The sequence below is a fragment of the Otolemur garnettii genome, unplaced genomic scaffold (genome assembly GCF_000181295.1).
Source record: "Otolemur garnettii isolate 467f Iridium unplaced genomic scaffold, OtoGar3 scaffold00007, whole genome shotgun sequence".
Lineage (NCBI taxonomy): Eukaryota > Metazoa > Chordata > Mammalia > Primates > Galagidae > Otolemur > Otolemur garnettii.
In genome coordinates, this window is record NW_003852402.1 from 10,064,555 (window position 1) to 10,071,308 (window position 6,754).

The following is a 6,754-nucleotide window of genomic DNA, read 5'->3' on the forward strand; positions in this document are numbered from 1 at the left end:
CCAGTCCGGAGTCTGGCTCCCGAGGATGCGGGGGCGAGGAGTCGCTGCTTCTCCCCGGCAGGGGTGGCGGGAGGGCTCTCTGGGCTGGCTCTGCGTGGCCCAGCTCCGCGGGTATGTAGCTTGGTCTCGGAGCTTGGCTATGCCTCTGCCTCTGCTTTTGCTTCTGCCTCCGCCTCCTCTGCCTCCTTTTTCCCAGCTCCGCGTCTGGCGCTCGGGCGGCGCATCCGGGTATTTAGCGGCGGCGGGCGGACCGCGGTGAGGACAGGGCTGCTGGCTGCCTGCTCCCGGCCCGGAATGGCGCCGCGCCGCCGCCATCTGTGTTTCTTCCGCCGAGCAAATCCGACCTTTCCCCCCGATCCGGGCCTTCTTGCTCCCCGCCGCCGCCCGGGGCCGTTGCCTGGCTCTCTGGGCTCCCTTGCTGGGAGGCCCGCCGACCCGGCAGCCGCCCCCGGGGCCCGCCACGCGCCTCAAACGGCGCCGAGGACCGCTGGTGTGCTGGCACATTTCCCTTTTGCGGGGGGCTGGCTCTGCGGGGCTGGGGAACTCCGGTGCGGGAGACCCTCCATAGCAAAGCTCCCTCCTGGGGCTACCGGTTACCCCGCTCCTGGACCGCTGCGGGCCCCCCCAGCCCAATGGAAGGGCTGGAAAGTGGCCCCAACTAACACACACTGCCCCAAGCTGGGCTACTCCCAGCCGGGCCCAGCCGGGACAGGGGGGAGGGGTCGCTCCCCCGGGGTCCAGTCACCACTCAGGGGTCACCCTGCCACCGACCCCCCCATACCCCTATCCCTCTCTGTCCATGACGCCCCCAAGGAAACTTTCCGTGGAAGAGTTGGAAGGGCACTTTCAAACTTCATCCCTTCCCCCTCCTCTGTTGTCTCTCCCCCAGGGCGCCCCCAGACCTCTGCTTTGAGGTTCCCTTCTAAGGCAAAACCCCCAATCCTGCCTACCCCCCCCACCCTGAGAAAGTAGGAGGGGCTTTTCGGGTGGCCTCCTCTTCTCAAAGACCCTCATTTCCCCCATATATCCTAACTGGGAATTCATATGTATGTCTTCCTCAGCCGGGGAGTTTTGGGGTCTCAGAGGCAGAGTTCGCTGTCTCCCACCCCTGAGGCCCACTGTGGGGGTTGAGTCCCCCTCCCAAGTGTCCTTGAAGGTCGTGTGTGTGTGTGTGTGTGTGGCCCTTAACCAGGGACGTTCCTGGGGGCCCCTGGGATGGGGAGAATCCCTTAGTGCTTTGGGGACTTGGGAAAAGGGGGCGCCGAGGAAGAGGCCAAGGAGGAGGGGGTTGTGTGCCTTAGTTTGTGACTAATCCTGGTGATGTGCGGCTGCTCAGAGAGCCGTGGCGAGGACCATCGCCATTTTGCTGGAAACGTGCAAAGTCTTTGTTAAAATGTATACATTTTTTTCCGTGCCGCTTGGCAGCTCAGCAGGTATAGGCGAGGCACGAGGTGGATAGGGAGCGCCACTATCTGGAGGGAGTCCTGCAGCTCTGAGGGATGTCAGGAGCCCAGAGGCCAGCAGAAAGGACCCAGAGACTCTAGGACCCCCTTGTCTGCCATCGAGGTCTCGCTTGGTTAGCTGACCTGGGTTGAGATCAAGGGATGCTAACTCTCTGGATCCTCCTCCCACAGTAAACCCCCTTTTATTCCCTAAGCAAAGGGGCTCCGTCATTCTTCACTTAAAACAATACCCTGGGAGGGTGGGGGTTGCCGGTCAAAATGATTAAGGCACCTCCGGTAGGGACCAAGAATGTTTACAGACACTGTGGCCTGCTGGGGAGGGGGTAGGGAGAGAGGCTCCAGGGTTTAGCTGGGGAGACGGGATCCTACTGGACCTGGGAGTCTCTGAGGCCAGGAGAAATTAAGGGATTTCCCCCTCACACCAAGGGATGGATTAATCCAAATGGAGGAAGGCTCGAGAGTTGGTGTCAGATGCCTTTTCCCCCTGCTTATCTCCGTGGCACAGGCGGGTAAGGGAAGGCCAGGTTAGTTCGAAAGGTCAAGGTTCTTATTTTGATGATGTTGATTACCCCAAAGTTTCCTTACTTGAAAACACGTTTTGGTGGGTTTGTTTTGTTTCTTTTCAAAGACTATTCTCCGGGTTCCAGTAAGATGTGAATGGGGAAATAGGCACCCAAATAGCAAGCCCCATGTGCAAAATGTTATTCAACCCTGCGCTCCCAGAGACGTGTCAACGTGTCACACTGCCCCTCCCCCATCTATGCCATGTCTTAGAATAAAGACTGGATGAATACAATGACACGACGATGAATTCTATTTGCACAGTGCGTTACAGTTTGCAAAGTGCTTTCCACTGGTTTCTGGATCCTTTGCGCTTCACGCCCCGTGATCGCTACTTCCCATCACCCTCATTTTATCACGGAGGCTGCAGGATTTGAAAGGATGGATGGAGGAACATTCTGAGGTTCAGCTCCCAGCGACCCCGGGCCTTCATTTGTAGCATTCATATCTCTTTATGTCCGCCCATCCCAGCGACCTGTAAATTCCTTCCCGAAACTAAAGCCAAAATGGGGGGGGGGGTCGCCTCAGGTCGTGGGGTCTTCCAGCCTGCGGGCACCTTTTCTGCCTGGCGGCGATTCACCACCCCTTTCCGGGTTCAGGGAATTGGAGGGGAACGGAGAGGGTTCCTCGGCGCTTGGGCACAGAGTCCGGGGGGCAAGATAAGGAAAGATTGCTTCCAGATTGGCTTGGTCTTGGCTCGCCTCTCAGACACTGCAGGGCCGGGGCGCTTTTTGATTCTGGCCCCCGTCGCCTGAGCCCCCAAACAGGCGGTTCTCGGGTTCCCGCTGTGCTAAAAGACATTTTCCTGCGGGCAGCGGTGGAGCTCCCCGCCATCCGCCCCCTTTAACGCGAGGCCCTTGAAAACCCGGGAGCCGCGAGCTGCTGGCAACTGCTCCTGGGAAATGTAGTCCTGGCTCCTGAGCCCCGCACTGCGCCCCCAACCCACGACCCTCGTGAGCCTCGGGACCGCCGCACCACCCCAGGCGTAGGGAGGGGGTCGGACAGCCAGCGTGTGGTAGCACCTAAGCCTCTCCGCTGTCGATCTAGGCCTCAGTTTTTAATCTACCAAAAAGGAGCTTTATCTTTAGAGTTAGAGGGAGGTTGAAACCAAATCTTGCGTGGAAAAGTATATATCACATTAGAATGCCAGGAGTCACATCCTTACTGATGTGTGTGTGTGTGAGAGAGAGAGACAGTGAGAGCGCCGGCCTTACTCAGCCCTTGACATATGACATTTCCTGTTAGAGACAGGAGGCTCTCTGGACACTTACGGACATCCCCAGGGCTGATGGGCTCCCAAGCCAGTGCCCTGTTCACTGCGGTCTTGTGCGACCTTGGCAAGATGTCCCCACCTCTGGGCTTTGGGCTTTACAGTCCTTAGGATGCGCCAGTCACTGGTATAGGTACTGGGATATGTGGCCATCAGTCAAAAACATAAGAGATCTCTGTCCTTGTGGAGAGGACATTCTGGAGACGATAGATATGTAGTAGACTACATGAAGAAGTAAATTAGTATATTGGAGGGTGATCATTGCAAAGAAACAATTGGTATAGGGTTGGGGGAATAGGCAGTGCTGAGTGGAGGTGCTTTCCAAGTTTAAATAGGGTGGTCATAGAAGCCTCAGTAAGAACTTTTCATTTAACAAAGCTTTGAAGGAGGTGAGGGAGGGAGCCATTCTTTTTCCATGGCATCACAGCTCACAGCAAGCTCAAACTTTTGGGCTTAAGTGATTCTCTTGCCTCAGCCTCCAAAGTAGCTGCGGCTATTTTTTTGTTGCAATTGTTGTTTAGCTGGCCTGGGCCAGGTTCAAATCTGCCAGCCTTGGTGCATATGGCCAATGCTGTAACCACTGGGCTGAAGGCACTGAGCCGAGGGAGCCATTCTTAATCTCAGAGGAAAAAACCTTCCAAAAGGTGGAAATAGCTGGTGCAAAGGCCCTGTGGCAGGAATGGCTGACTTAAGGAGGACAGTGGAAGGAGATGTGCTTTAAAAGGTAAAAAGGGGGCTCAGCACCTATAGCTCAAGCAGCTAAGGCACCAGCTACATACACCAGAGCTGGCAGGCTTGATTCCAGCTTGGGCCTGCCAAACAATGATGACTACAACCAAAAAATTGCCAGGCACTGTGGTGGGTACCTGTAGTCCCAGCTACTTGGGAGGCTGAGGCAAGAGAATCCTTAAGCCCAGGAGTTGGAGGTGCACCTTATGTACTGTTTTGTTTGTTTGTTTGTGGGAGCCATTGTAGGGACTTGGGCTTTTACTCTGAGTAAGATGAGAGCCACTGGAGAGTTTTGAGCCGAGAAGGGTTGTGATCTGACCTGCAGTTGGCAATCAACCACAGTTAACTCTGACTGTATGGAGAAGAGGCTGCATGGGGTAGGGGGGAAGAAGCGGGATTAGGAAGCTGTTGCATTATCCAGGTATGAGACACTAGTGGTATGGTCCAGCCTGGCTTGCAGTGGAGATGACAATCAAAAGGAATGGAGCAGACAAAAGAGGATGACAGATGGGGCCTGGAGACACTGACATAACATGATGGGAAGAGACCAAGAAGGAGCAACCAGTTAGGAGGGTGTATCCAATGCCCCCAGCCAGGGCAGCAAGGACCATTGTCTACTCCTGGGGGGAGTGGTTGTTCTCATCTGGAAAATGAAGATGTTTGACCAGAGGTCCTCCCAGAGCCCTCATAACTCTCCGGGACTTGCAAGCAGAGTTTTGGGGGCCATGGGTTCACCCTCCTGCTTTTAAACATCTTTTCTTCAGGAAAGAGGCAGCAAGAACCTTGATAGGGGCTGGAAGATAAAGGCCTCCCCAAAAGGATGAATAGAATTCCACAGGTAATGATGGGAGTAGTGGTCCCCCATCCTACAGGTGGTCTAGCCTGATGGAATAGACTGAGCAAAGGCATGGCTGTGGGAAGACGGATGGCCTTATGGGCAATAGCAAGGCCCTGAAGGGGCCAGAAGCCAAGGCATGCAGGAGACCCAGCAGGGTGGGAACCAGGCCTGGCAGCTGGCTTAGAGGCACTGATGGTTTGTACAGAGAAAGGAATGCTTGTAACATAGTGGGCTTGGCATTTCAGAAGGACCTCTGCTGTGGTGGGATAGGTAGGCTAGTGCAGAGGTGCAGCTGGCTGTCAGGTGGAGAGGAGAGACTGGGTTTCAGAGACACGAAGAGGTCAAATGAATAAGTCTTGAAGAGAAGGGCGAGGGACTTGGACCCCCAGGTGCCACAGGGGTGTCAGGATGTGATGTGGGGGAGGAGAGGGGACAACTTGGGACACATTGGGTTTGCAGAGCCTGGAGGCTCTAGGCGGAGGCATCTGTTGGGAAGGCAGCTGAGAGAGGAGTTGGGAAATCAGGAAACAGGGAATTGGAAGGGTCTGCAACGAAGAGTCATCCCTCCTAGAAGAGAGTCCCAGGGAAGTGTGAAGAGAGCGGTGGACACAGCCCCTAGGATCCTTGCATTCCAGAATCAGATCAGAACTTGAAGGGAGGAAAGAAGGAAGGGAGGGAGGGAAGGAGTACGGAAGGGAAAGAGGGAGGGAAACTGAGAGTTGATGTGCAGAGAACCAGAGCACTGGGATTACTCTGCACCTCTGGAAATCCCCACCAACCTAGACCAGCCCCTGATCCACCTCTTTCCTAAAGCCCTGTAGACATCCCAGCCTCCTTTGGTCTAGTGCAGTGGTTCTCTACCTGTGGGTTGTGAACTGTACTAAAGGGCTGCAGCGTTAGGAAGGTTGAGAACCACTGGTCTATTGCTTAAGTGAGAGCTCTATGCTTTGCAGTGCAGTTCAGTGGTTCTCAGCTGGGGACAATTTTGCACCCCAGGGGACATCTGACAATGCCCAGAAACATTTTTGTTCATCACAACTGGTAGATGCTACTAGTATCTAATGGATAGAGGCCAGAGTTATGTATGGGGTCCAAAATGTCCAAGGTGCTGAGATTGAGAAACTGAGAAACCATGGTCCAAAGAAAACCTAGATGTCAGGAGTTTCCTGGAGGTGGGGAATACTGCCTTGTGCCCTCTGTCTGTCCCCATGCCAAGCACAGGGGTTTTACCATCAAAGATGCTCAGAGGATGTTAGCTGACACAACTTGACCTTGAATGAGTCCTCCTGGAATGGAATGCCTGGAATGAGTCCTCCTGGAATACCTCCTGGAATGATATCTTTCCAGCAATGCTGAGAGATGGACACTTAGTATTGCCAGTTTATAGGTGGGGAAACTGAAAACAGAGAGGTGAAGTAACTTGCCCAAAGTCACACAGCTAGTAAGGGACAGACCTAGATTTCAAACTAAAGTATGCCTGACAACCAAGTACAGCACTTACCCTCTGTGCTCTGCCGATTCTCTATAAACAACAAAAGCAGAAGGAAACAATGGCTGAGGGTTTTAGGTGGCTGTTCTGACCAGTGGCTTAGAGGACAGAAGTTCTTTAACATCCTCTGTGACCATCCTCTTTTCTCTTGGAAGTGTGTGGAGTTAATAAATAATCTCCATTATTCTTAAGTATGGGACCCCTTACTCAATTTTATGGAATGAGTAAATGTGTGTGTCCCTTTCTGGCAAACAGATCATACATATTATCATGAGGGGAGATTTTTTTTCCTGGTGAGGGATCCTTCTTTATTTAAGATGATGCTCACAGCCCGGCGCCTGTGGCTCAAGTGGCTAAGGCGCCAGCCACATACACCTAAGGTGGCGGGTTCGAATCCAGCCTGG